Genomic DNA, 25415 nt, shown 5'->3' on the forward strand with positions numbered 1-25415 from the left:
GTATAATCTCCCCTTGGGGAATATGTGATGCTCTTTCTCTCTTCTCTTAGAATATTACCACTTCTTGAGATGTGTATTTTACATATACTAATGTCTTTTTTTGCATACGTTCATGTAAATGCATTGTGCATTTGCTTATGTTTAATCTCTCTTGAAGATTGTGTAAGCAAGTCCCTGACTACAACCTCTTTCACACTTGATAATGTACATCTACAATAAATTCACCCATCCCTATTGGGATAAAAGTGATTTATCCTTCATCAAGAATCCCTTTCACCTAGCAATAAGAGCAAGGATTGAATTCTTGTTCTCTTTTGTGCTTCATTATAGAAGATGTTATATTTGTCTAAGACAACTCCTCTTGGAGGTAGATGTCTTTTGAGAAAAGATTTCTTCTCCTCCAAGGATCTCCTTTACACTTGCAGCAAGATACCTCTTGTCAATTATCTTACCCTCACTTGAAGAGTACCCCCTCTCTTGCTTGGATTTAGGACGTTGTTACATGATGGATATCTTCCTAGTGTCAGAGGAAGGTATCCTTGTTATGTTTTCCTTAAGATATCAACATTAAACTATGTTGACATCTTAAGGGGGGGGCACCCACACTGCTCCTTTTGTATTATATTCCTTTCACACATTGTATCCCTTATACAGTGGGTCATTCTCGGAACCAAAGGGCAGCCTCTTAGAGTGAGATGTCATCACTTTTCTTTTATACAATGGGTCATTCTCAGAACCAAAGGGCGGCCTCTTAGAGTGAGATGTCATCACTTTTCTTTTATACAGTGGATCATTCTTGAAACCAGAGGGAAGCCTCTTAGAGCAGGATGAGGCCACTTTCTTGACATTTGTACTATACATCTTATACAAGTTGTAGCATACTTGGGCATAGACTCCTATGAGGTACTTCGAACCTCACTTGCACACACATGCACGAGGTTGAGTGGAACTAGCGGCGTTCTCACCCTCCTCTCTTACATGGATCACCTAGACAAAACCTAGGGGCTAGTTTTCCATGTCCTCTTTTCTCCATGGATCACTTAATCCTTGGGGCAAGATGTCCATGGTTCCTTTTGTTCGCCTTTCTTCTCATGGATCACCAAAGTGTGTATTCATGCTCTCTCTCTCTCTCTTCTTCCTCTCATGAACTCATAGTTTTACTATTGATGGTTCATGGATGATGTCAACTTTGCTCTTTTATGTGATTATTAATGTTTATGTGATGGCATTTGTCTTTGTGTTTCAATTAGTTATTGAGACATTTGAGTATCGAGGTCTCTTCGGCTAGTTGATTTGTGGTCTTATGTTTCGGTTTTTTTTATGTGCCTTTTGTGCTTGGTCTCGTTTTTGTTTGTCTTGTTCTTTTTGTTTTGTGTACTCTTGCATATGTTTGAGTGAGTTGAGATCCTAAGATTGGGGGCATTTGTTCCTCAAGATTAGTGATGTCTTATACTTCATGTGGTTTTGCTCTGCATTTCTCATCTTCATCTCTCTCTTTCTTGTACTTTACTGACAGTATTGGCGTAAGTCATACTCCCGCTAAAGTGGGGGCTAAATGTGGCATCATAAAATTGCAACCCTTGCAATTTTGACTGTATCTTAAGCCCTCACCTTTGCGACGATATTTCCTCACCTGATTAGGACCCCTTTCTGCCTTATTTCTTCAAAATTGTCTTTGTTTCAACTTGGTATGACCTCACGACCCTATCCAAACCCTAAAAAAGGGCAAGACATGGGCATGGCACCCCTGTCCCCCCTAGGACAAGGGCGTGGTGCCCCTATCCACCTTAGATAGGGGCGTATTTCCCTTGTCCTCCCCCTTAGGGTGGCCCTAAGACAGGTCCATCTGACCCTTCGACCTAAATCTGCTTTCAAGATTCAAATGTCCCTATATCGGCCTTCGATGAGATGAATTAATCCTCTTAGGCAAGTATAAAAGGGGATTTAATCATCTCATTTTCATAAGCAATCATAAGTGGATCATAAGCAGAAATTGGGTAAATAAGAGGAAGGTCTCCATTATCATCATCAAGCATTCAAGCAATCAAGTCTTCTTCTTCATGTGTCTTCTTTATTCATCCATTGAAACAACATTACAACATTCATTTGCAAGCATGTGTGTGTGTTAGGGTTTTGTCATGTTACATGCCATTTCATGCAACACTTGTGATTACATTCAAGAAAAAAATCAACCATCATCAACAAATTGTAGATCTACAACGTCCATTATTCACATATAAGCATTTGCAATTACTTTCTTTCACTTGAGGTTGATTCCTCAATCGGGGTTTGACTAAGGCAAACCCCTATCCACAACCCTTCTTCCCTTCTTTTATGTGTGTAGGTTACAGGTGCGCAGTTGTAATTGCAAGTTTAGGCTTCATTTCAGAGACGAAAAAACCCTTTTGGGCACGCAAATTTCTTGAAGGACCAAGTACACTTTCAAACCGGTCCCAATGACTTTTCTCCAAATTTGCAGAGCAGATCTGTATCAGTCTATATATCTCAGAACCGAAGTTACAGCACGATCCCGAACCGGTAGCTCCTTATTTCATCCATTTTGTCTTCTTTTTCTGCATACTCAACAGGTCAACATATCTCTTTACAAAAGAGGACAAATTATATTCCAACACTTGCAATCCACTTACAATTCACATCCTTGTTTCCCTTGGATTTGGATCTAGCGTATTCAACCCTTCTTTTGAATGTAAAGTGTCTCCCAAGGGAAAATCATCCTAGTGGTTTCCTTTCTCTCTCCTAGGTGGGGAACCACTAGGATCCAATTTTCCACTTTACAGACATCAATGACAACCAAACATATAATTCTAACAATCTCCCCCTTTGTCATTGATGGTGAAATATATATAACTAATTTTCTCCCCTTTAGAAACATATTCTCTATTCTCCATATCTCTCCCCCTTAGAAAATATCTATATTTCTCCCCCCTTGACATCGAGGACAAAGAGTAACAACAAAAAGTTAACACAAAACTATATTTCCCCCTAAAAAAATGTTTCAATTGTACTTTGCCAAAAAAAATCTCTTAAAGTTTCGAAAGAAAGATCTTCTAGGAGTTCACTTCATTCTGAGGTTTATACACCAATTGTCATTTTCCACAAACAAATCAATAGCATCAAAAAAAGAATCAAGTATGAAAGGATTCTACACACTTTTCAACTTCAACAAGGAGACCAAAGAAATGTTCCAATTTAGCTTCAACTATCTCCTTCACTTTCCAAGAAGTATTTACCACATCTTTTCTCTACCTTAAAATAAATAAAAGCTCTAACTGTAAATAATTTATCCTTTTTCTCTATTCACCATCTATATCACTTAAAAATGTCAAATGTTTTACCAAGATAATTTAGCTCAGACTCAATGGAGTCAATTTTAGCTCTAAAATTATCAATAGCAGTAGGCCATTGGAGACAATATTAGTATACTGTGGCCACATCTTCAACACATTCTCTCATTTTCGGTATGATTTTTGATGATTTCCTCTATGCATTGATACAGTTTTTCTCCATAGCTTCTTGAACTTTATCTTTTCCAACAATTTCTTTAGGTGACTTCTTCAAACAATCTTCAAGCAGCTCAACCAAGACATCTGGTAAAATATCTACCAGATTATTCAAACCAATGTTCTTCCGGAGTGGATAATCAACTATGACTTTTTCAATTCTATCCTGATCATAAGATGGTTGTGCAAGCCACAAATCACCAATCTTCTTTATACCATCTTCTTCTTCAAGTATACTCAAACTATTTTCTATTATGCAAGGGTCATCTTCATCAATACTATCAACTTGTTTTTTTAATTTTAGCCTTATTTCCTTTAGCTTCTCTAGGAAGTTGTAGATCATCAAGATTAATAATTTCTTTCTTCTCATAACTTCTGTTCATCTTCTTTGATTCTGGAGTGGAAACTATGACTGATCTCTTCAAACTTCTTCTATCAGAGGAAAGACTCTCAGAAGAACTGACAATACCATAAACTTGACCAAAACACCACATCTTTTTAAGATTTATGAAATGATCTTTGCATGCCTTATCTTTGTCTGCTAGACAACTTAGATACCTATAAATCTACTTTCCAACCTGGATATTTGACTTCTATACAACATTCTCCTTCAAAGGTAAAGATCTAAATAAATAAAGCATCAAACACATGATTAAAGATCCAAAACAGAAAGGAAAAACATTATCTTTTATCATAGTGATATTCAATGTTAATTGCATCAATAATAACTCACACAAATTGAAATCCTTGCCTTCTTTTACCATAATATATGCAATATACATAGTTATAGTAGAAGTAGATCCTTCCCTATTTCAAAATAAATCTTGTAAGAGATACCATAAGCAACATACCTCACCAATGGGTCAAAGATTGTATCAATTAGCAATGCTCTCTAATCTCTTGTAATGCCAATTACAGTTTTGACTTCTTTGTTCTTGATTGATTTATTCACCGGAATAGTTCCAACACTATAAAGACTAGAAATCTCTAATATAACTTCATTTGAAATCTGATAGGGTTTGTCCAACATCATGAAACCATCCTTAACATGACTTAAAATGAACTTGATTGATTCCTCATCAGCAAACCACGAAAACTCACTCTAAATATCCAAACCTTTATGCCTTGATTCTTTGATTCTCTGAGAATTTTCATTTGTGAAAGAACTTTCAAGATCCCTGATTTTCTTAAGGTCAAATTCATCTAATTGAGCCTCTGCCAGTTTCCCAAAAACTCCATTGCTATGTTATCTTGTCTCTATCATCTTGGATTCTGTAGAAAATAAATGAAATAAATACCCCTTTTGCTAACCCTTCTTTGATTTTTCTTCTACACTTCAAGTGCTCTACCTCTTCAGACTCTTCAACATGCATTGCCAAAAATGATCACAAGTCTCAATATTTAACTCACTTGATACGCCTAGGGTTTTCCCACTAACAACTGTCTTATCATAATAATGTCATCAACTCCACTCTGCATACACAATCTACTAGAGCATACAATAACTCCAACATCATTGCCAATATCATCACCAACATGCCAAACCCACAACATGTAACTCTTTTCAAGGGGAGGACAAATAGATTTTTCTTCAAGACTCCCCCTAGGCCAAAGCTACCAAATAAATTTCCAAAGGATGATGCACATGTACTGGACTCAGGTACAACAAACACATTCTATTCCTTCTTTCTCCATATCATAATAGTCTTCTTCTTAGATTCGTCTAATTTTTCCAGAGCTATCACATTCTTGAACCTATTGGCAAAATGTTCAAACCTATTGCAATAGTGACACTTGATATTCCTTTGTCTTGAATTCACTGATTAACTTTATGACCAAAACCATAGCATATATGACAATAACCATGAAAGGGCTTGTTCTTAAGTGATCCATTAACTCCACTCACAAATGGTCTATAGCTTCTATTCATACCTTGATTACTGCAGTTATTAGCCTTGTGCACAAAACTCTTACAATTAAAGCATTGATTATTTTGATTTACTTTACGCCTACATTTTATAGCCTTATGTCCAAAACTTTTTCAATGAAAACAACCATTGAATGATGGGTACCTTTGAGCATTTGGTTGACGGACCGGTGGTCTATTTGCAATAGGTACTTGATTTTGGACCTTGTTTGCATCATCAAGTTTCTTTTTAACTTTCACCTCTTATTTTTCTTTGCCTTTATAATTTTGATTTGAGAATTCGCCGGATTGAAAACCTAATCCTTCTTTGTCTTTATGAGATTTTTTGCATTTCCAACAGTTTATCCAATAATGCACTGCTTTCAATGACTTTTGCTTCTAACTTCAGCTTCATGATTTCTTGATCCAACTTTCCACATTCTTCTTATCTTTTAATTGATTATGTCCTTTAAACTTTCTTCCACCTTCTTACTCTCTTGAATCTATAGCTTCAAACTCACAACAGTCTCATTGGCTTGTTTCAACTCTTTGTCAACTTCTTTATGCCTTGCTTTGAACTTCTGGAACTGATCTCTTAGCTTTTTGACACATTCATTCGCTACCTTGACATTATCTTTCAATTATTCATTCTCAAATTCCCCACTCTCCTGATCTTCAAGCGTTGTCTTCAACTCTTCATCCAAATATTATTCTCTGGTCATATCCATAGGTGTCATATGTTCAAATAAGATCTCCTTCAAGTGGTTAACCTAGCAACAAGGGACCAAGCTCTGATACCGATTATTGAACAAACTGGAAAAATGAGAGGGGCGTGAATCAGTATTCCCCTTATTAAGAAATTTAAAATTGAACATCTGAAACTTGGTTATTATTAGTTAACCTTAGCCCAAAAGGAATGCATGCAACATAACTAAAATGAAAGAAATACACAACGATAAGAGAGACACCAGATTTTTATACGTGGAAAACCCAAATGGGAAAAACCACAATGAGAGTTAACTCTTAAGATTATATAAGTAGTTATATGAAGATTACAATTCTCACTGTCGGAGGGCTCACTGCCCGGAATACAATGTCTTACTTCCAGAAGGCTCACTACCAAGAAATGCAGACAAAAATAAACTAAAAAAATTGAATCTACATATGCATGGGATCAGTTCCTAATAAACTCAGATATCCAGACAACTGCTTGCAACAAATCTGGTCAAGAATCTCTACAAATCTAGCTCAATTTGCCTGCTCTAGTCCAATGTCGCATCAAACTTGCCTTCTCCTGCAACACACAAACAATCTCACTTGCACTCTCACACGATCACTTCCACACACACCTCTACACCATACCGATTAAATCATAACATATATATATATATATATTACTGGTGTATGCATCAAGTCAGCCTTAAGAACACTTTCCCCAATAATAATTTTTCATAGGTCTTTTACATGATTTCCTTCAAGAATATTTCAATTGTCAGATTGCATGCTACAAGCACCTGAAGAAAACAAGAGCAAAAAAACATTCAAGGTTGGCTAGACCCAGAATGGACATATCCTTGAACTTCCACAAGCACGCTTCTGAAGCACAAAAACACAATCCAACTTTACATAAAGAAATTAATATCATAAACAACATATTTCCAAAATATCATCACCAAAAACCAAAAACGCCAAAGAATGTGAAGCACTACAATCAGTATTGAATACCATCAATGTTGAATATACTTTCAGAGCACCAAAACAATTGCTAAAACTAAATCCGATAGTAGATCAACATGAAAAACATATCCACATATTAGCAACACACATTTTCAAAGCAACAACCTTCCAGAATCACATTAGCAATATCTTCAAGAAATGCAACACACCTACAACTCAACATATCAACAAGATTCTTCACCTTCATGCATACATACCTATCTTCCATTGTTCGACAACACCTTTACTTTGTACACTAACTTGCTATATTCAGACCAATCTATTTGAATATAGCAAGTTAGTATACATAGTAAAGGTGTTGCCAAACAGTGGAAGATAGGTATGTATGCATGAAGGTGAAGAATCTTGTTGATATTTCGAGTTGCAGGTGTGTTGTAGTTGTTGCAGATATTTCAAATGTGGTTTTAGAAGGTTGTTGCTCCAAAAATGTGTTGTTAGTATGTAGACATGTTTTTCATGTTGATCTACTATTGAATTCAGTTGTAGCAATTGTTTTGGTGCTCCGAAAGCATATTCAATATTGATGTTATTCAACAGTGATTGTAGTGCTTCACATTCCTCTGCATTTTTGGTTTCTATAGGAAGAGAAAAGGACAAGGAGGCAAAGATAAATTGATAGATAAGGAGGGAGTGAGGAAGGTAGAGACAGGGGGAATAGAGAGCAAGGGAGATAGAGAAAGAGGTATGGAAATATATGGATATAAAGAGATAGAGAGAAGAATGAGAGATCAATAGATAGAGAGAGGAGGAAGGGGTGATATAGATAGCACAAAAATATAGATAAATAGAGATGGATAGGGAGAGAGATAGAGAGAGGAGAGAGAGTGATAAAGAGAAATAGAGAGATAGATATGGCTTTGATTAAGGAAAAATAGGTTTTAAGGGACCCGAAACCCATTTACATATCATAAAGAAAAGCATTAGAGAAGCAAGAAAGGACAAAACGAAGAAAGAAAGGCAGCAAAAGATCAGCACAAAAGACAGCAGCCAGAGAAAAGTACAGCAAAAGAACAACGAAATACTGGCACACCTAAAACAAAACTAGAACATCTAGGTGAAAATCTGTATGGTCTCCTCAGCATCCTAACAAGCATCATCATTGCATTTGTTTCCTTTTTAAGGTCTTTGCTTTCTTGCACCTATTGATTACCTTTAGTCTTCAACTCCAACTCTTTAGCATTTTGCCTAGTTATGCGTCTAGAAGAATGTTGGACAGAGCTAGAACCGGCTCATCATCAACAATCACAGTATCTTTGTTCTGCTTATCCTTCTCCTAGCAGGAAACCAACCCAATCATATTTTGGGAAGTCACCTTCATCAAAGTCAAGCTATGCTCCATGATTTTCCTCAGAGCACTCTCGGTTTTTTGAACCCTATTGTTTATCAGTTCATAATCAGACTCAGCCTTTTCTTTAAGAGTCCTCACCACATCCTCCAGATGCTTCACATCTCCCTTTATGATCTCACCCTCCGACCAGTCAGGAATATCTTTTTCATCCTCTGCTTCACTATTATCCTCAGAATTTTCCTCTTTTCCTTTATCATTAATATCCTTAACCATATTATCAATTTTGAGCTCCAGCTCTCTCTGTTTTTCCTGAATGTTGGTAATATTATCAACCACCCACTTCTGGAACTTAAACATTTCCAGAGAGCTATTTCTAACAGCATTCAAAATAGTATCTACATCCTCCATGTCCTATGCAGAATACTCAGGCCTAGGGTTGCCCTCCTCCATATTATTCTGAACCTCATCCCTATTGTCCATATCATAGGGACTCTCCTTCTCCTTTGACTCATCAAAACCCTCTTTACCCTGCTCATTATCCTTGTCTCCTTTCTCACCCTCCACCTCCTTCTCCTGCTCATGTTTCGCCTCCTTCTCCACCTCCTTCTCCTGCTCCTGCTCAAGATTAGCCGTTTCTTCAGCATCTTCTTCAACTTTCTTACTAACCCTCGATTTCTTTTTAGGGGGAGGATTGGTAGAATCCTCACCAGACTCAGAACTGTCATCATCCTCAGAGATATGGGCACTCTCCATAAGGGCATCATCCTTATTGGCCTTAACTTTATCCTTAAGATACTCATAAATTAACAGAATAAGACATTGGTGGGCAATGGGGTAGGAATTGGGTTTCTTAGCATGGTCAGCCAAACTGTCATTAAGGGAGGAGGCCAGATAGAAGGGCAGAGATATCTTAGAACCATGGCGAAAGTGATTAAGGATAACAAAGTGATAATTATAGACTTTCAAGAACCTACCATCAACAGTAAGATACTCCATTAACACTTTCAACATTTTCTGCCAAAAGGAGTTTACCTAGTTAGGGAGATAATAGGAAATATTATCCTTTTTGGCAAGGCGAGCCCTTTCTTCTTCGTTCTTGGGGAAATTTTTGGTGGCTTCCACCGAGAACTTACGATCTCTATAAAACTTGATGTCGTTCTTCTGCAAACCAGTCACCTCGGCCACCAAATCTTCATCCACTCTCCAGGTCTGACCAAACAGAGTAACTTTGTTATTTTTCCAACCCTTAGCAAAACCACGGGAAACGGGATTCTTGCTCCCATGCAATTTCTCCATATAATCGGTGAAGTCATTTTTATGCAGCCTTCTCCAAATTTTCCTTTCACCCTTCTAACTATCACAGCTGGTGGGCTCATTACGATTGAGATTTCCACCCATAATGTAGAAGTAGTTCAAATCGAAACCCTCAGGGGAGCACAAACTAACCAAATGTTGAAGAACAGAGAAGCTGGAATCGAAAACCAAGGTAATTATCTTATTTTTCAAGTAGCCCTTTAAAACATGCAAATTAACCCAGTACTTAATATGATAAGGCCTTTCACACCTATACTCATTAATGCAAGTCTTGAGACAGGTCATCATCTGACAATCCACCTCACTCCAAACTCTGTCATTGAAGTCCAAACCAAAAAGGGTAATGATGAGATTAATATGTACCATTGATCCTGTCATAAAATAATTGCTCTCGAACTTTGTTCTTACATGATGACTCTCTGATATAATTAGCATCTTCCATTAAAATGACCCCCTCATTAGCTAACAAATCGGCTACCTTATTACCTTCCCTAAAGGTATGGGTAATAACCACACTATCACAAGAATCTTTTTTTTTTTTTGCCTTATCAATAATATTTTGGATATTCCAAGAAGAGGAACTAATACCTTTAATAACATGAATTATATTAAGGGAATCCCCCTCCAACCAATTTTAAAAAAAATTGAAACCTTGAGCAAGCTAAAGACATTTTAACATTGTCAGAGCTTATGCAACATAGTTGTTTTGAATTCCAAAGGGAGAAGCAATCACAACAACACAAAAGCCATGAGAATTTCTGATAACACCTCCCCCACCAACATTACCCGGATTTCCTTTAGCTGCACCATCAAAGTTCACCTTCACCCAATCATGAGGAGGGAACCTCCAAACCACATTATCTCTTCTACTCTTCAGATCAGACTTCCAAACCTTATTCAAGAATTTTCACTCTGTAAGAATCCTTTTATCATTATCATTCATATCAATATAACTACATTGCTTGTTGCTTTTGTGACTGGTGTTGATGTTTTCTTTAATAGCCCTACAAATCTTTTCAAAGACCACCTGAGAAGAACACTTAGTCTCCCTAAAAATTCTATTGTTTCTCTCCTTCCAAATATGCCAACAGGTCATAGGAAGAAGAAAGGACCAAAGGGTCTTGATGATGGGAAGCTTGGTAGGGAAAATCCAATGCCAAAGGACTTCCTTAAAACTATTTTGCATAACCCAATCAACTTTCCATTGCGTCCACACTTTACCCTAGATTTCTCGGGTAAAAGAACAGTGAATGAACAAATGATCCACAGACTCAACCTCTTTTAGACATAACTCACACCTATTAGGGATCATAAATCCTCTTCTGACCAGGTTATCAATAGTGAGAATCTTGTTATGAGTGGCAAGCCAGAAAAACATATTAACTTTAAGAATGAGGAATCTATTCCAAACTTTAGTCCATATAGGGTTACAAGCCTGAGTTGATATCTTTTTGTAAGCATAAGCAATAGTAAAAGTGCCCCTAGGATCACTCTTCCATAAGAAGACATCATCTTTGTCTTTGCTGACAGAAAAAGACAACAAATCATGCTGGTGCGAAGAAAATCAAGCAAAAACAACATCAAGTCTAACCCATTTATTCTCCTCTCAATAATTACAAACCATAGAACCAAACCTCCTTTTACAATCTTCAATGATATGGTTGCAATCCTGGTTAAAAAGAGGCTCATCTTTGATCCAAACATCATCCCAAAATCTAATTTTGTTACCTTTTCCAAGGACCCAGCCAGCTCCAGCTTTAGCAACTTTAATAGGTTTTATCATACTATTCCAAATAAAAGATCCAGTAGGGATATCTTCAGAATAGAGAAGGGATTGAATGGGTTGATTATGGATCTATCTGTCAAACCACACCCTACTCCAATCTCTCTTAATAGCATAGGCCCTCCAAACCTGTTTGTCTAACAAAGCTTTGTTGAAAAGTTTAAGGGATTTGATACCTAACCCCCCACTACTTTTAGGACCACAGACTTTATCCCAAGCAACCAAAGAAATCATTTTCTTATCTTCCACACCAAACCAAAGAAATATTTTCTGAATTCTTTCTAATGCTTCTGCAAATTTGACCGGTATACTAAACAAACTAAGAGCATAAACAGGTACAATCTGAAGGGTAGCTTCAAGAAGCTGGAGATTACCAGTCTGCGACAACATAGAGTCTTTCCATCCAGCCATTTTTTTTGTTGAACTTATCAATCAAAGAATTCTAGAAAGAGTTTGGAGGAGCCAAGCCAAGAGGGAGGCCCAAATAAGTAGAGGGGAGCAGCTCAACCTTACAACCAATTATGTTAGCAATCCTCTATTACCTCAACAAGGGAGTATTGATGAAATAAATAGCAGATTTCTCCCAATTAAACTATTGGCCAGTAGCAAGGGAATAAGAGCTGAGAGCATTTTTGAAGGCAGAAGCTTCACTCACAGAAGAGTATCCCAATAATATAGTATCATCAACAAACTATTGATGAGTGCAGAAGAAATTAGCTGAAGAGGGTTGCAATCCTTTGATGATACTTTTCTCCTTCAACTTTTGAATCAATCTACTCAAACATTCCGCCAAAATAGTGAAAAGAATGGGTGAAAGAGGATCTCCTTGCCTGAGACACCTTGAAGACTAAAAAAAAATATGGAAAGAGATCCATTAACAAGAATAGAAAAATTTGGCGTAGATATCAACTCTCTTGTGATTTTGATAACCTTCTCATCAAATCCAAAGGCTTCCATGATCCTAAAAAGAACCTGTCATTCAACCCTGTCATAGGCTTTTGCCAAATCCAACTTTATGAAGAATCCCTCTTTGTTTGCAGCAAAGAGATAGATATGTTGTATAAGAGATATGGAGTTAATAATAGACAGAGAGAGAAATAGAGATAATATTATATAGATAGATAAGGGAGACATATATGGAGATAGAGATAAAGGGGGGAAAAGTAGAGAGATATGTGTAGTGTGTATATGTGTTAGAGAGATGAGAAGTAGGGAGATATAAAAAGATGGAGTGATGGGGAAAGAGGGAGAGATAGCATAGATATAACTTGCAAAATAGAAATGGGGTGAGAGAGTGGGAGAGATGGAAGGAGAGAGAAAGAGGGAGAAGGAGAAACAAAGATAGAAAGAGGGCAACAATGAGAGAGGGGGAGATAGAGAGATAGAAAGATAATGATACAGCAAGTGATATATACAAAGGTAGAGAGGAATATAGAGAGAGTAGGAGAGATGAAGGGAGAGGGGAATGATTTTAATTATATTGAAAAAAACATAATTTAAAATTGATCTTTTTAAAATTAAATAAATAAAATCTTATAACTGATGTAAATCCAATTTATTAATAACTAATTAATGCTTTTAGGAATACAATAATATTGCCTACAATAGATACTAACTAGCAATTGTAAAATGGTGATGAAGGGAGAGATGAAGGGAGAGTAGTGTATAAGAGAGAGATAGAAGATAGGGAGGGAGAAATAGGGAGTGCATGTTTGTGTGACTGAGAGATATATAGAGATATAGGGAGGAGTAATAGGTAATATTTGTGAGTGAGAAAGATATGTATAGATAGAGAGGAGGAGAGAGAAAATATACAAATAGATAGATGTAAAAGAGGGAGTGATAAGGAGAAAGGGAGAGAGAGGGAGGCATAGAGAGATAAATGTAGTGGGAAGGATAGAAGGGGAAGAGAGATATCGAGAGAGGTAAGGAGATATCAATAGGGAAGAGAGATGTATATGGAGATAATAATCAAATGACATGAGATGATTAATCAAAACTTAGTTTCTCTCTCTTGCTCTCTAACTTTAAAATTTTAATCTAGATTTTAAATTAAAATTAATTTTATTATATAATTAAATTATAAAATTCAAATATAATTATTATACAAAAAATAAAATTTTAATAAGAAAAAAGTATAAATTAAATTAAGTCTAATATCATTTATCTTTTTATAGAATTAAAAATGATTAAAATTAATTTAAATCATAATTACTTAGTCTTATTAAAAATTTAATTATTGTACAATAATTATTTTTTAAATCAAAATGATTTCTTTCATTAATGTCATCTTTTGATAGGATTATCTTTATGTTATCTTCTTTAATTAGATATTTTAACTTGTTTTTTTTTATTCTAATTCTTCTTCTCTTTTTTTAAGTATTAAATAAAAATTAATACTAAAAAAAAGAGGAAAAATTAGAATAAAACCAATTGTTTCTTTTTAATAATTTCTAATAATTTTAAAGATTTTTTTTATTGAAGAAGATAATAATAAAAGATTAAAAAAAATGATATATTATTAATAAGTTTAACTAAATTAAAAAAAACATGGTGTAGAGCAGATTACAGAGCCGGTAGTAGGGGTTTACCAAAGATTTCTACACTCAAAATGGAGTTTGGAGATTGGAGGGTAGAGCTGAGTTCAAGCCAAGGTTGTTGGTCATTACGGGGCAAAATAGGATATTTCTACCCTCAAAATGGAGTATGAAGATTAGAAGGTAGAGTTGAGTTCAAGCCAAGGTCATCGCTCATTACGAGGCCAAATAGGATACCGATAGACTATGGTGGATGGCTATCCAAACAGAACTATGGGAAAAACCAAGGACCATATCCTAAGGGGAAGATGTCCCAAATAGATGGTATAGCAATAGGAGCCCTAAGAGCCCAAACTCAATCTGCTACAAACAATCAGGAGGGACCAAAACATTGGGGAAAGAAGTCAATACGTCCACCAACTGGAGGTGGAGGAAAAAAATAGGATGTAGAACGAGACAAAAAGAGAGTTTTGGAAAGTGTGGGCTTAAACCAAGCAGAGGGCTCTTGGAGAATGAAACAACATGGAAGTAAGCTCGTAATGATGCCACTAAATCTTATAATGATGAATGCAAACCGGTTAAAGGAATCACCCTATTGGTAAAATGGTGTGGAGAAGGAAATGGTGTGGAGAAGGCAACATAGAGGATGTGATTTTGGATTGGTGGAGGAAATCTTATGTAGATCAAATAAGTATCTGACCCCTCCAGAACGATTTTTTTCTTATAGAATGCATAGATTTAAATTTAAAGCAAGAAATTCTTTATGGGAAACCAATGTTTTATAAAGGATCAAGCTTAGGATAAATTGGAACCCTAATTTTAATCCCAACAAACATGCATTCAAAAATTGTCAACCTGGATTAGCCTGGTAGGGTTACCCATTGAGTTCGGTAATGGAGATTCCCTAATCAAAATAGGGGAAGCCCTAGGTTCCTATTTAGGAATAGAAGAGGATTTTCTGAATGGATAGACATGGGATGTAGCTAACATTCTTGTGGAAATTGATTCAAACCTAGGGGGATTTACAAAGAACTGGAAATATTATCAGAACTAGGTAGGTGGAAACAAAAAGTGAAATTGATGCAAGGCGGATAGCTAGGGAAGTGTTTATGGAGAGAAAACATGCAAGCTGAAGTATTAGGATGCAACAAAGACATAGGTTGTCTATGGGGAAAACAAGATGAATTGATTGGAGACAAACAAGTTGTGAATGATGGGGTGGGAGGTTGTCATAAAGGAGGAGTAGGAAGCCAACCACTGATGGGGGAGATTGATTTCAGAAAAAGATAAATTAGGGATACTTCAACGGGACTGGAAGATAAGAGAGAAGAGATAGGAACAGCAAGGCAACAAGATCAAGAGGACAATATAGATCAATCAAGAAATTTTGAGGGTGCCTATTCAATTTTAGAGAAGAAAGGTTGGACAGAGCATAACATAGAGGTAGAAATAAAGGGTGATTCTTCTCGAGAGGAGGAGACAGTTAGAGGGAGCATAGAGGATATGGGAAGGAAGGAAATAAGAGCTTCGAGTAAGGAAGAGCTAGCACAATCAAGGAGAGATGTAGAGGTTCTAAGAAAGAGAAATCAATCAGCAGATGGTCTTACTTGATAAAGATTATAAAAGGAGGAGGTGGAAATAGGATTAAATTCAGTGAAGCAGGGGTTGGAGGCAGAGTATTTTCAAGAGGGTCTAGTTGATAGTGGTAAAGGTCCTTGGAATACCCCCTACTTTGAATTAGAGAGTGAAGTTCAAATTGGCTCTGAGGGGATGTCTATGGAAGAGAGAATGGATCAATGCCCCTCAGAATTAGAAGCAGTTTGTGACTTTCTAGATATTTCAAAGTCCCAATATGAAGAAAGTAAGGAAATTTGGGTTAAAAAACAAAAAATGGTTCAACAAATCTTGGAATCGGAGGAAGGTATTGGAAATATTGTCATTTTGATGTCAAGCATATGAACAAGATTGTTAGAATTGATAAATTATCATTGATGTCTTGAGGATTGACGTCAGAAATGTTTAGAGATGAATTATGACAAGTATTATGACTCACACTCTTGATTATACCTTGGAGATGAATTCTTGGAGAGTACATTATATGCAAAATCGTGAGAGAAAAGACAGGATTATAATCTGTTGCAGATCAAGTCAAGAATGGGTCGACTTTTCAATAGAAAGAAAAGCAGCGATTGTGTGAAAGAAGCAATGACTTAAAAACAAAATATGGAAGCTATGCTCTCTGCGCTCTTGAGATACAGTCACAAGAATGGAGATTATAGGAGCAGATCTTTTCATTACCAAAGGTTAAAGTGGCAGTAATCAAAAGTCAATACAAAACATATAATGCAGCGTGGATAAGGCATATGAAACGTATTGTAGAGAAATACATGTGCCTGTTCGTTTTGAAAGACAAGACACAGATGCCCAAAGGATATTCTCTACATTGCACAGAAAAATGAAGAAGAGACAAACAGATATATGGAATGATTGTGCACATTCAATACTATGTCACAGAAGTCAAGGTCATGATCACTGACGATGATGGAGGAAAACATTAACTAGAACAAATAAACATTCACGTATCATTTGAATCCATTTTTATGGTAACTAAGAAGATGATGCACATGACAACAATAATTTGTAAGTAGTCAATGTCTACCACACACATTTTAAGTTTTGATTTTTAGGCTTAGAAGTGTTAAACATTCAGAGTTGACTGATATTTTCTAGACACAATATGTTGCTTAATGTGTGTGATTTAAGACTGGTCCAATTAAATCGGATAATAAGCAGCAATATCTTGATACAGCTAGAATATACATGCTAGCCAGTTTATCTACAGCGATAAGAAGACACTCTTAGACAGGGTTGAGAGTTTTTTCAAAAACTGATAATTCAGAAAGGACACAATGTTAATGAGAGAGTCATCTACTGCCCCATGTGATTAAGGAAGAAATAAGAAATCCAAATTCAAAATTGTTGACCTGAGATATTTGAATTTGAGTGTTGAGACAAGCAATTCTATTTAGAGGAACGACTAAGAAATTAAACACAAAATTCATTAAGGCGTGACTACCATTGAATAAGTAATGTTTGACGTGGATTATCTTCACTATAGTTTTGATGTGCCTATATAATCGTGGAATCCTCTATTGATATTAATGAGTAAAGAAAGATATCGAATGGAATTAAGGAAGATTTAACGATTTGTCAAGATAAAAATATTTGACCAAAGTTAGCGACTAAGGTGAAACGAAGTTCACGAGAAAGGTTCAGAACAAAAATGAAGGAATTTGGACGTCGAGCATCAATTTATTCAAAGAAAACAGCAATCGATACAATGACTGATAAGCAATTCCTATCAAGGAGAAAGAAGTATGCAAACAATCTGAAGTCTTTAATTTATAAATAATGGCGTTATCAACATTAAGTAATACACATCAGTGCTATTACATGTTGTGATTTGTGAAGAGACATCAAGGAAATTGTTTTATCAAGTAGTGCGATTTGGTTGGGAGTAATGAAGTTAGTAAAAGAAGTGGTTATCATGTGATTGGTTAAAAAGAAAATACTTGGCACGATTAGTTTCCAATTAGTAATTCTTTCAAGAAGTGCAAATTAAAAGGTTGTGACTTCTATTCAAAAGGATGTTACTCTATATTGAAGATATCTATATTGAAGGAAGGCTGAAAATAGTTATGATAAGATTTTGAGCAGATATAGAAAAGTGAAATATGAAGTGAAATTATGATTTATTCTAGAGGTATGTGAAATGCAGTGTAGATATGTAAAGGAGAATATATAAACTTAAAAAAGAAATATTTGCAGATTTGTGAAGAAGAGAATATGCAATTGAGAAAGGAATATAGGCAGATTTGAAAATATTGGATTGTCCATCATCCGTTGAAGAAGCAACAATCAAGGTGGAACCTAGTTTTGATTTGGAGGTTGGTGCCTTGTAGAAAAGAGATTGGTGTCTCTTGCTGAGTTGGTGCTCAATTGTGGGAGTTGATGCTTCCAGTGGGTTGGTGCCTACAAATTCAGAAGTGGGAGTTGGTGCTCAAAAACAAACTTAGGGGTTGAGGCATGTAGTAGGGTGCCTACAAACATTGTAAAGAACAACAATTATATAAAAGCAATAATTTGTCGTGGTTTTCTCCCATTTGGGTTTCCATGTAAAAATATAGTGTTATTGTGTTTTTACTATGTGCATGATTGTAGAAAGATAGTGAATGATGCTATGATGATTAATAAGATTTAAATTGGTAAAGTTTATATAATTGTGTTCTCTTCAGAAGGAGGAGAGGCAGTTCAAGTTATGATACTCAGATATCAAAATGAACAAGAATTGGAGGAAGGAGTTAAGGAGGAAGAAACCCTTGGCATTTGTCAATATTGCCCACATAAAGAAAAAGTGGATTGTCGCAATCACGTAGGTAAAAGAAGGGGAAGAAAATATTTAGCAAAACTAAGATTGAAAGATGGTATTGTAGGGGATTAGACTAAAATCACATCTCTACTTAATGTGGGGAAGGGGAAGGTTCTTCCCAAGGAAACATGAATATCTTTTCATGGAATGTCAGGGGCTTAAAAAGTGTTTGGTCAAGCATGAAGTATCCATAACAAAGGCAAAGGTTATCTTGTTGCAGGAGACCAAGCTATTTAATGAAGAAATGACATTGTATAAGAAAAAATTAAGATTGTGAGAAGTAGAAGATACACAAGCGGGTGGTGCTTCAAGGGGCTTAGCTATACTCTGGTACCCAAGAAGAGCATCTTTTGAAATCATAGCCAATGGCATCAATTGATGTGAGCGAGTGATCAGAAGTGTGGATAGTAATATTAGATTTAAGCAAATCAATGTATATGGTCCTACTCCCACCTATAAAAAGAAGGATTTATGAAATGATTTAGATGGATTTATGAACCATATGTCCCCACATTTAATCATAAGAGGAGACTTCAATTTTATTCTACAACTGTCAGAGAAAAGAGGGCGGATACATAAATAAATGCAAACTTAGATAGATTATAGAGATCGGGTGAACAAAAATAACCTCTTAGAAGTGGCCTTTGAGAATGGGGTTTATACATGGAATAATAGAAGGTTAGGTTACAGTCATATTGTAGAGAAGTTGGACATTTTTTCTTCAAAGGGGACCTTTTAACTTTTCCCTATGAAATGAAGTCTACAATATTATCTCACCTGAGATCTTATCATGCTCCAGTGCACTTAACAATTACAGGGGATAAATGGCTTCATAAGTGTCCCTTTAAATTCGAAAAAATGTGGATGAAGGATATCAATTTTTTGGAGATGATTGAGATCCAATGGGAAGAGGAGCAATTTGAAGGGTCAAAACTCTTTTGTTTCATTTCAAAATTAAATGCATTAAAGCATAAACTACTTAAATGGAACCATGAGAATTTCAAAAGCATTTTTACATCTAAAAACAAGATTGAGGAGAACCAAACAGGTTTAATTGAAGAAATTCGTAGACATGGGATGGGTCAAACGAGATTTCTGGAAGAGGAAGAGCTTTTGTATGAATATGAAGAAGTGTTGGCTAAGGACGAAATATTTTGGAGACAGAAATCCAAGGAGATGTGGTTAGCCATAGGTGATAAGAATTCCAAGTTTTTCTACAGCAGTACTAAAGTGAGAAGGAGCATCAATAGGATCCTCGATTTGAGAAAGAATGATGGAACTATAGTAGCCAGAGGACATTGCTAAGGAAGCGGTTTCCTTCTTTACAAATATATTCAACAACTTGGAGGGCTCAAACTTAAAGTACCAACCAGCCCTACTGGCAACCATTTTGAGACAAGTTTTGGAGGAATAGAATAAGATGTTGTCAAAGAAATTCTCAGAAATGGAGATAGAAGTAGCTCTAAAACAACTAGATATCCTGATAAAGCTCCTAGACCAGATGGATTCCATGTAGGCTTCTACCAAAAATGTTGGTATATCTTAGGAAAAGTGCTTGTAGAGGCTTTTGAGGTGGCAAGAAATTTAGGGAAATTTTTGAGAGAGATAAACGATACCTTCATAGTGTTAATACCAAAGAAGGAGCATGTCACGGGATTGGGTGAATACAAACCAATCTCTCTCTATAATACTCTTTATAAAGTATTGGTAAAGGCTTTGGTTAATAGGCTAAAGAAGATATTGCATAACATTGTATCCAGAGAACAATCAAGGATCGTCCCAAGCATATCTATCTTGGATGGGGTGATTATTGCTCAATAAGTTATTCATTCCATCCAAAATAACAAACATCCTAGCATGCTGATAAAATTGGACATCAAAAAAGCTTATGACAAGGTAGATTGGAGATTTCCATGTAATTTCCTAGAAGCTTTTGGCTTCAACAATCGGTGGATCAACTTGATCTTCTTTTGCATCTCCTATCCCAGAATGTCAATAATTATCAATGGAACCCTGAAGGAGTTTTTCAAGGTTTCTAGAGGACTAAGACAAGGGGGGCCAATCTTACCATTTTTATTCATCATTATGGTGGAGGCTTTAGATAGATTCTTGAAGCGAGCTCAAGATACAAGGTTAATTAGAGTTAAATTCACCAATTCAGTGATTGTTGTATCCCATCAGCAGTTTGCATATGATACCTGTTGTGACATTTTTACACGTTGCCCTATTACAAATGGGGACCCTCTTGTTTTCGCTTTTTAGGGTAGTGTTTTGGCATCTTGGGTTTGTCTTCGGTTCCTCACCTTCGCAAATGAGTATTTTTTTTCAAAATGTGGAGTCATCAAATCAATAAAGGAAAAGAATGATCAGAAGAACAATCTGATGCTTCGGATGTGCTTAGATAGGTCAAAGGAGTAAAAACACGATTTTTTGACGTCAATCTGATAACTTCCTATTTTTTAGGAAAATTGTTTTTTCTACTTTTTTCTTTTTCAAAAAGTTTTCTTTTTGGCATTTTGAGGCCAATTTAGGATTTTCTAAAAATAGAAATTTACTTTTTTGCTTTTCTTGGGATCATAGGTAGTTATTGAGTCAAAAGAACTGTCACGCTAGGAGAGTTCATTGTCAATAATTTTAATGAAAAATCACAAGAAAAATGGCTAAGTATGGAGTTTTGACCAAGAATCCTTAGTTCCATGCCAAGTCTGCTCCAACCATGGAAAAATTCCTTGTCTAAGTTGATGGATTAGTTGAAGGGACTGGAATACTGAGAAGGGGGGTGAATCAGTATTCCCACAAATTCTAAAACTTTCTCCAAAACTTAAACCTTTGTTGATATATCAAACTCAACAATTAAGCATATAAAACATAAGATAGTAAATGTAGAATGAACATAAAGCACAACCACAAATAAAAGGAACATCGGATTTTATACGCGGAAAACCCAAATAGGTAAAACCACAAAAAGTGTTAACTCTCAAGAGAATATAAATAGTTATATGGTGTTTACAACAGGTGTGGCTCATTGCCAAAATTACAAAACAGCTCACTACAGGACTACTCATTGAAAGATTACAAAAATGACTTTTTGTCGGAATGCTCACTGCAACAGGTATGATTGAACTAAAGAAATTTGTATCTCCAAATGCATGAAATCAATTCCAAGTTAAGCTTAGATCATAATTCACAAATCCTACAGAAGATCCGGTGAAAGATCTCTATACAACTATCCTTAAGCACTTACAGAAGATCCTATGAAGGATTACTGCAACATCTATATACTGGAAGGCTCACACATCGGGATAATATGTCGGCTTGGATCAATACATTATCCAACAAAAACATGATAACCAAGTCGGCCTCCACAAGATCTCTACATGCTCCACAATTCACTCACTGATGCATAAATCTTAATTACCAGAATGCAGATAGAATGGGATGGGGGTCATCTGGATCCATAGAAGTTGACCCATGAACATAAAACTCCAAACTCCAAGAATACAAATTCTACGCACACCATAGATATTGAACCATGAGACATGAAAAGATACATCTGCCATAACCAAAATAGTTGATACCATAACACATAACTAATATCGTGACCAATGTAGACACAACTCAAAATTCTGGGTACAAGAATCTTTTGGAAATAGCTCCAATAGATCAACCACAACTTACAACAACATATCAGAATTCGCATCACCTGCCCATAACTGCACACGCCAATTGCTCACAAAATTGCACACAACATCCAGACTACACTAGATAGATAACTAGACATCAATATACTGCATATACCATTCGGACCAAACCAAATAACCGGTTTGACATCAATGACAATAATATTCACACAAGTCTAGCATGAGTACCAAGTCTGCCCAAGCATGAATAAATTTCCCGTTTCCAAGCAAAGTATGCCCAAGCATGAAGAAATTTCCTATTTCCAAGCAAAGTCCGCCAAAGCATAGCAAAATTCATTATTTCCAAGCAAAGTCCGCCCAAGCATGAAGAAATTTCTTGTTTTCAAGCAAAGGTTTCCCAAGCATGAAGAAATTTCATGTTTCCAAGCAAAGTCCGCCCTCCTAGCATGGAAAATTCCTTGCTTCCAAGTGAAGTATGCCCTACTAGCATGGAATATCCACAAATTAGTATGAATTCCACCCTAGCATTCATGAAAATTCTTCAAGCAAACATGAAGTCCACCCTAGTGAGGATAGAATTTGCCTAACTGTTGATGAATGTGAAAATTCAAATCAAGACATGAAGTTTGCAAGCAAGAGAAGGTTCGTTTTGGTGTTCAAAACAAGACTAGATTCATTTCCAAAAACACAAAAAGTTAGAGTTCGCCTTCTTTATTAGCAAGAGCATTGGTGTTTCATTTTCTCACAAATCGCTTCTCAATGCTGAAAGTTGAAGCTTAGGAAACATTTTTTTCTAGACTTCACGGCAAATTTTCAAAGTAAAAAACAACTTCTAGGACAATTTCAAGCCAATTCCTACATTTGGAGACAAAGTTGAAGGCGATTCCTAAAAGCAATTTATGGAATTTTATCGAAATTCACAAGCTTACTAAGGATTGAATGCAGATTTTTTCAAAATTCCAATTTCTTTTAAACTTCAAAACAACTTTTAGTTGGAATTTCTAATTTTTTAGAATTGCAACAGAATTTTTGTTTCAGATTCTTCAAATTTTACTCAAAACCATCTCGCTTTTTGTTCTTTTATGTATATTTGAAGGCAAACTTTTCATAAACAAACTTAATTTCAATTTCAAAAATTCCACTGAGTCCGATTCTTAGTTACAATTACAATTTCTAGAATTTCATAAGTTAAATCAGAATTATCCTTTGAAATTCCATCAAACTTTGCACCCCTGGTTAGAAACAAACATCAAACCCCCTATTTTTTTAAAGGAATTTTTTTATGTTTTTCAAGTGGTAGATGTCGACTCAAGAAGGGATTTCTAGAAAGGTGCAGATGAAGTTCAATAATAAAGAACTGCAACTGGAGTTCAAGATTGTGAGAAAATGGAAGAAGGTTGGAGATACCAACCTTGGCTATGTGGACCTCAGACTTCAAGAAAAGAAGAAGGAAAAGAAATATTCCTTAATCCATAAAGATGGCACAAGATCTCGTTCAATACAGGTGGCCATTTCAAAAGTTGACAAAACAAAAGAGTTCATCACTCATGAAGATTACAAGCTAATGACTATAGACTTAGGTCCTGCTACAAAGGAGCAGGAATTCTACGAAAGATATGATTTTGACAAATGTTACCATGCCTTGGGGGCTAGAGAAGTCTTGGAAAAGATGAAGATTGATGGTGCTAGAATAGAAGAATCAATCAAAGCAGTCCAAGACAAAGTCTTCATCACGATCTCCAATGTGCTTGAGCGGGAAACAGTTCGAGACAAGGACATGGATGTAGATAACTTGAAAGACTAAAGTTCAGAGTAACTTCTTCACTTCTACAAATCCAACCCAGAAGCTACATTTTAGAAAAGCGTCCTCATTTTTGTCCACATTAAGGATGGTTTTCAAAAACTGGAAATAGATTGGATAACCACTTTTGCCACATATGAAGATGAAATGGATCTGATGGAATACAAGATCGTCAATGTGCCAAGTGTCCCAATGGAGGAGATTTACCCCATAGTAACCAGGTTCATTAAATTTGTTGCCAAAGAAAAGGATAAGGATGCCCACTTCTAGAAGAAAGTTGGATTTAGTAGTTGTTTATTTCTCATTAGTCTATTTTGCATAACTGTTGTAGCTTGCCCTAATAAGGTTTAATGTATTAATCTTGGTCATTGATCCTAGCCCTACATTTATTTTGTATTCCTATTTAAGGCTCCTCCCTCTCATTTGTAAAGGGAGATATTTTAGAGAAATTGTTGTAGTAATACTTCTTAAGTAATAGACATAATTAATTATTCAATATATTGGTGAATCTTTGTCCACTTTTGCAAGTTAGCATGGTTTCTCGGCTCTCATTAGAATATATTTAATTTCCAAGTTGATAGATTGAATGAAGGATTGATAAAATTGCTTAATGTGGAGTTGATGTGTTCATACTTTTTATAATTGGATGATTTTCAATTATTTTGCAAAGTTAGTTTGAACAAGTAAATGAAAACTTCTATTAATATATTCATTTTCCATATGTTTGTGAATATAAGTGATATGAAAATCTTTTGAATTCCCTAGAAAATGGCACCATTCTTGTGTAATTGTTGAATTTGGTGAAACAATAATTGGTTTAAATTCCACTTTTGCAATTTGTCTCCAGAGTTCATAGGATTAGCTTAAGATTAGAATTATCTTCCTAAACCCTCACCTTTTTTTACCTTTTTTCCAAGTCTTAGTAGAAGTAGGATTAAAAAGAGCTTATTGCAAAATCATTCTAAAAAAGAAGAAAGTTACAAGTGTTGACAATTAGCAGAATCCTTAGATTGATTAATTCTGTGAACAATTATGTAGGTCCCCCTTGATATTACCAACAAATCACAATGAACCGACTGAGACTATTTGTACACATTTGGGAACCTTGAAGTCATCTTTGTGATCACACAGTTCAACTATTTAGCACATAGAAGATTTTGATCAAGAGAGAATAGGATATCTATGGGTATTTTATTCTGTGTTGAACGTGCATAAAAACGCCACCCAATAGAATTGGCACTAGGAGGAGGGCCTGAACAATGAACTATGGACCATGGCATTAAAGTGAAGATAGCCTTTTTTTTAACCCTCCTCTACACTCAACAAAATTAGCGTTGGAAGAAGTGTTGATAGTTTATACATAAATGAATCAATTGATGCCAATAGACTCCACACAAGAAAGAAAGTGATTGCTCAATTATCAAGTGGATTCGCAAAAGAAGATAGAATTAGAATGAG

Source organism: Cryptomeria japonica, chromosome 9 (assembly GCF_030272615.1).
Source record: "Cryptomeria japonica chromosome 9, Sugi_1.0, whole genome shotgun sequence".
Lineage (NCBI taxonomy): Eukaryota > Viridiplantae > Streptophyta > Pinopsida > Cupressales > Cupressaceae > Cryptomeria > Cryptomeria japonica.